The following is a 6,766-nucleotide window of genomic DNA, read 5'->3' as shown; positions in this document are numbered from 1 at the left end:
GAATTTCCTGGTCTTAGGTTAGTTCCCAGGCTCTCCAACATTTCTGTTGTTAAATGTGTTCTTTCTATTTTTGGAAGAAAAGAGTTTGTTGCTAAGAAATGGCAGCTAGCATGAAAGTAAGAGTTTATTTTTTTAATGTTTATTTTTATTTTTGAAAGACAGACAGAGAGAGAGAGAGACAGAGAAAGAGAGAGACAGAGTGCAAGTGGGGGAGGGGCAGAGAGAAGGAGACACAGAATCGGAAGCAGGTTCCAGGCTCCGAGCTGTCAGCACAGAGCTGGATGTGGGGCCCGAACTCACAGACCTGGAGATCATGACCTGAGCTGAAGTCGATCGCTCAATGGACTGAGCCATCCAGGTGTCCCCAGAGTGTTGTTGTTGTTGTTGTTGTTGTTGTTTTAATAGGAGGACGATGCTCTTACCTAAGACGGTATCCTAGTTACAAGCAGCAGGACAGTGAACCTGCTTGCTTGTTTTCAGGGTTGCATGAGAAGGAAGACGGCAGAACCCAGAAGGTGAGCTGGCTGCTGACTCTGAGACAGCTCTTCTGTGTCCCTTTACTTTTCCTTCTGGGCAGCTTTTCTAACAGGGCCCTTCCCTGCAGGTTCCCTGACCCCCCTTAGAACCACCTCCCAGGATGGCCTCTCCTCCACCAGCTGCTTTTGCTTCCCATTCGTGTCCCAAGCAAGCATGCTGTCACTTCCCCGCATTCATTCCATTTTTACCATCTCAGATTCTACAGTTTCTTACAGTTCTGACCTGACCACAGAGCGCAGGAAGAGTAATTTTAAATGCCTTGTCTGATAGGTGTTTGGAGGATCTGGAAGATTGGATAGACTCTCATGGATGAACTTGTAAGGTCATCTAAGACCCAAGATCATGGTGGAGATGGGATAGGGACGGGAGAACTCAAGATATCTAAGAGTAAGTATCAAAAATGTTTCTAGAAGAAAAATATTTAACATTTATTTATTTTTGAGAGAGAGATACAGAGTGCCAGCGGAGGAGGGGCAGAGAGAAATGAGAGACACAGAATCCAAAGCAGGCTCCAGGCTCTGAGCTGTCAGCATAGAGCCCAACTCGGGGCTTGAACTCACGAACCATGAGATCATGACCCAAGCCGAAGTCAGACGCTTAACTGACTAAGCCTCCCAGGTGCCCCGTAGAAGAAAAAAATAAACTATAAAATGGTAGGGCGCCTTGGTGGCTCAGGTCATGATCTCACGGTTCTTGGGTTTGAGCCCCGTGTCGGGCTCTGTGCTGACAGCTCGGAACCTGGAACCTGCTTCGGATTCTGTGTCTCCCTCTCTCTCTGCCCCTCCCCCGCTCATGCTCTGTCTCTCTCTCTCTCAGAAATGAACAAACATTAAAAATGTTTTAAAAATACATAAGATGGTAATGATCACAAAGAATATATTCTATTGAACTAAGTTATAAGTGTAAGATTAAAAAAAAAACCCACAAGAAGAAACTGAAAGCTGTTGTGGCTACTAGAAAATAATGTTAACTACAACAGTTTAAGTGAACGTCTTACCTTGTCTGATTAGCTTGAAGTGCCTACCATAGCAATTACATAAATCCCTAGGTCTGTCGGATTCAGCTGCTTGAAACTGTTTATTGCAATAATAAAATATTAAGAACTGTTGGAATTGTAATAAGGTTTCATGATCACTTATCCTGGTCATTTAATCATATCTTTCAAAATAGGTAGATAACACTAATGAGAAATGTCAGAGAATCTTGCTGTCCTGTGTAGATTAGCAACAACAGGTAAAATACCAGTGTCAGAACAGAATGAACCACAGAGTTATAGCTTAAGCAGACTTCATGAAGTTGGAAACAGAATCGGGTCGCCTGGGGAGGGGGGGCTCAGTTGGTTAAACGTCTTGACTTTTGGTTTCAGCTCAGGTCATGATCTCACCATTTGTGGGTTCGAACCCCCCAACAGCTCTGCGCTGGCAGCACAGAGCCTGCTTCGGATTCTCTGTCTGTCTCTGTCCCTCCTCCACTCACACTGTCTCTGTCTCTCTCAAAATAAATAAATAAGCTTAAAAAAAAAAGTGGAGACAGAATCCACTTCAGCATGATGGTGCTGCTCTGGGAAGAAAGTGTTACGAGGAATGAAAACAAGGCTCAGAGTCTTGGTTCAGGAAATGCATCCCATTTTAGGTCAGTGTATAAAAAGTCTATCTGAACAGAGAGGGGTAACTGAGGGAGTAATTAAGCTGGAATCAGAGTCTGTGTGACCAGAAAGCCTGGAAGGGGCTAAGCCTGAGGCAGTAAGACCCACGAGACGAGTAAGCAGGACGGAACGAGGGCCCCGGGAGGAAGGGAGCTGGCGTGTGGCTTTAGGTGATGAATCTGGACTGCAGAGCTCACATGATAAACACATCCATGGGGTCACAGGTCAACAAGCTTGAAGCTCACTCTAGGAAAGCAATCTGCCCTTTGTTTGATAAAGTGAAACATATCTGAGTGTTAGACCCTTTGATGTCCTTGAAATAGTTTTAATGTAAATTGCACTCATGTAGCAATGCCGAACATTCGCTTAACAAGAGAATTTAGCAGAAACACATTTTCTTTACCCCAGGGGCTTTTAGTACCACTGATCTTTGCCTTATGCCGATTGCTCGAATCCAAAAGGAATGAGAAGAAAACATAATGCGTAATTATACATTAATGGGGAAATATATTTAAATTATAAAATTGTGCTCTAAAGTAAGAATATTTTAAAAGGAAAAATGTTTCCGGACGGACTTGTGATAAATGTGGCGTAACGTATAAACTTGTCAAAATCACTAAGTTGTACACCTTCACTAACGTAACACTGTGTGTCCGCTAGGCTCAAATTTAAGAAAATAAATGTTTCCAGGTCAATGTTATCTTTATAAGATTGTAAACCCTTTCATAACAACTCCTAGATTTACAAGTAGATTTCACACCGCATACGTGGTCTCAGTAGCCACGAGGTCACGTCTGAAGTTGTCTGTAAAAGCCATCTTTTCGTCAAGAAGTTGTGCATATACAAATGACATTAGTGTCTCCCTGGTAACTAATGCAGGTTAATGTTGGTTTGCAACCTCAGGGTAGGGAGGGTGAAATTTGAAACTGGGCTGCCATTTACAGAAGGGTAATAGGGACCAAAGAAAGAAGCAGAACCCACCCCCCCACCAGATTGGTGGTGGTAGGCGTAAGGGGCCAGGGAAGTGATAGGAGGCTTGTTTTGGGGTAGACGCAACACAAGCAGATTTCTGCACCAGCCCTCCAGAGAGAGGCTTTAACAGGGTTCAGTCGCGTACCCACCCCTGTGATCTCAGCAACGCATTACTCTCTCAACGCTTGTCCTAGAAAATGGCTCCTCTCCTCCTGTAGGAATGGTGAGCGCCGTGTATGTTCCAAGGACAGAAGAGAGGACTGGACATTCCAAGTGCCCGGAGCCAGCTCACAGGGCATCCCGTGCTCACCTCCTTCAGCAGAGAATGGGTACATTTAAGAAGAAAAGATGAGAGTGAGATTAACATGGTAGGACATGTTCACTTGGCTAGGAAGCCTGAAAAGTAGCCCCCAGTACTTTTCTGGAGAAACCAAATTCTTACAGTTTAGGGGAGAATGGGAACGTCACAAATCCTGTATCTCAGGGCAACTCAGGGTTCAGAGAATCTGAATGTGCCTTTATCTCTTACTCATTAACAGCACAGTATCCTCTTTGGAAAGACTGGTGAAAGATTGTCTACTATTTTTTTTAAATGTTTATTTACTTATTTTGAGAGAGAGAGAGAGAGAGAGAGAGAGTGTATGGGCATGCTTGAGAATGGGGGAGGGTCAGAGAGAGAGGGAGAGAGAGAGAAACCCAAGTAAGCGCAGAGCCCGACTTGGGGCTTGATCTCATGAACCGTGGAGATCATGACCTGAGCTGAAATCAGGAGTCAGACGCTCAACCAATGCACGCAGGTGCCCCAAGACTGTCTACTATGGAGTAGGAATATTAATTGTTAGAAGAACTTGAACTAAAATTTGGATTACAACGACAGGATAATTGCTGGAATCTTTTTTTTTAATGTTTATTTATTTTTGAGGGGGGGAGGGGGAGGGGCAGAGAGAGAGGGAGACACAGAATCCAAAGCAGGCTCCAGGCTCCTAGCTGTCAGTCCAATTGCTGGAATTCTTATAATTTGTTCTGGGTATTTTGCTATGAGGTACACTGGAGGTATTTTATTTTTCAGTTGGTTCATTCAAAATGTATGAAATATACAGACAAGTGAGGTTTTCGGTTAGTTTGCATTTTTAGAAGTTTTTATATTTGAATCGATTTTCTTCATTTCCCTAAACTGATTTTCTTCATTTACCTTCACCACAGGTACTGATTGTTCAAGAAAATTCTTCCGAGAGGTCTGACCACACATAAGCAAAGATTTCTACTTCTGACCAGGAAGGACTCGTACAAGCCAAATTTACCCTCCAGCCTAAAACAACTAAGCAGTAAGACAAAAGACATGAATGCACGAATAATACTTTTCAAGATTACAATAAAGGACAGTGACCACTGAGCTTACTGCCCTGAGAAGATGTCGGGTGCAGGAGGGGGAACCCAGGTGGAGCCCTGTCGTTTCCTGTGCCGAGTAAACAGGCTGAGAGTCTGAGGACACCACGTTGACTGAAGTTCACAGACGGCACGCCAGAGGTGAGAGGACCCCAGAAATCCGTAGGTGGCCCTCCTCAGTTATTCACATGATATAGATCTGTTCACACATGAAGAAAATGCCGGAGGCTGGAAAGTAACTACTCAAAAAATTATAGGGGGCAATCAATGGAGCTCACACTGGACAAGGAATCATTTCTATTTCCAATAGTCACAGTGGGAAACCCCTTAATTTGAGGAGCACGAGGTAGAGAGCTTCACGTAGATACTCATACAGCTCAAATGCAGGGGACAGTCAGACCTAGACTGAACCTTTCTTTTGTCTTGTGTCCAAAATGACAGCTTAAAAGTAACATCCAAAAGAACCCAACAATTTTCAAGTAACGTAACCGTATCACAGAACAAAGTTCCAGAATATTTGTAAGAATACAAACTATCCAGCAACTGAAAAGGAAAATTGCATGCAATCAAAAATAACCAGGCATGCAAAGAAATACGAAAATGTGTCCCATAATAGTAAGAAAAAATAATCAGTGGAAACCAAACCAGATGACAGAAGGAGTAGACAGGGACATTCAGACAGTTCCTAGAGGCCAATCCTCCGTGCTTGGCAAGACCACAGTGCTGTGGTCCTCTGGTTGCTCATCTTCAGAATGGGGGAATGGGCGTTGTGGATGAGCCTTGAGTGTCTACAACACTGTTATAAGTCAAGGACTTCCACCAACTGTCAGAGGAAACATCATCCAGGTTATGCTCCCTATGGATTTTTGTGTGTGTGATTTTACGGAATGTTTATATTTGACATTAGGTTGAAGGTGGAAGGTACGGTAATATGTTAGTTACAACCAAGTTGTTGGTTATGACAGAAATGGGAAGCTCAGTCCCCATCTTCTTATTTTCTTGTCCTAATTAGACACACCTTTTCTCTCTTTCCTTTTTTAATGTTTATTTATTTTTGAGATACAGAGACAGAGCGCGAGCAGGGGAGGGACAGAGAGAGAGAGAGGGAGACATGAATCGGAAGCAGGCTCCAGGCTCTGAGCTGTCAGCACAGAACCTGATGCGGGGCTCAAATTCATGAACCATGAGATCATGACCTGAGCCAAAGTTGGACACTTAACCGACTGAGCCATCCAGGCGCCCCCCCAGACATACCTTTTACTTAAATGATTACAAAAGCCATTGGTTTCACAGCCTGGCAAATAAAGGTGAAGATTTGAACAACCAGGCTCCCAAATATTTAAATAATTTCCATGAATTGGAGCCACAGAATGGTTCTGTGGTCGTGGGCTGTACCCTTCCCAGGGCTCAAGGGAGCGTGCCTTCTCTGAGAGCCACGCAGATGTCATCTACTGCAAGAAGGATTCTGGAAGTCTTGAAAAACTTGTTATTAGGGAAATACACAGTGCTTGCCACGATGTCATTGTCAAAAGTGGAATCTGAAGCAACAACGCCATTTTGGAGCCACTGAACTTTCTACACAGGCTCCTTGTAGGAAACAATATATACATTTTTGGTCGAATGGGTTCTTCACACAGAGGAAAACATCAAGACCTTGCGTCACGATTGTGAATGGCAATGTGTCAGTTCATTATCTTACCCGAATCTGAATACAGCAAGGTGGACTACCCTCGTATCAGATTCTTGGGAAGATTAAAAACTACCATCAAGTCAGAATAAGAGCTCAACACAAGCCATTCCAATCGTGACTCAGTTGTACTTCGGGGATGGCAGAGCTGGTCACGAGAAAGCACTGAACGGTCAGGCACGAAGCAAAGATCTTTGCTACCTTGATACCCAGAAACCGCAGGCCCCATCCCAAGTTCAACAGGTTATGGCCTCTGCTAATCCGTGCTGGGCAAGTGGAATGAAGTACCTACAGGTGAGGATAGCTTTCGCAGAGGAGCATGGACATGCGGTAGTAAGGTGCACTGTTACATTCTCCAGCAGCCCCAGACATGAGAGGATTCAGAGTGGGTGCTCACGGACAGGACAGCAGGAACACTGTTCCCAACAGCATTCTAGTTTTTCTGTCTAAATAACTGCTTTTATTCTCTGATAAAGTAGCCAGGAAAAAAACAAAACAAAACAAAACAAAACAAAACAAAACAAAACAAAACAAAACAA

Source organism: Herpailurus yagouaroundi, unplaced genomic scaffold (assembly GCF_014898765.1).
Source record: "Herpailurus yagouaroundi ecotype Mexico unplaced genomic scaffold, PumYag 164, whole genome shotgun sequence".
NCBI classification, from domain to species: domain Eukaryota; kingdom Metazoa; phylum Chordata; class Mammalia; order Carnivora; family Felidae; genus Herpailurus; species Herpailurus yagouaroundi.
The sequence above is the reverse complement of the archived record's forward strand: the minus strand, read 5'-3'. Positions refer to the sequence as shown.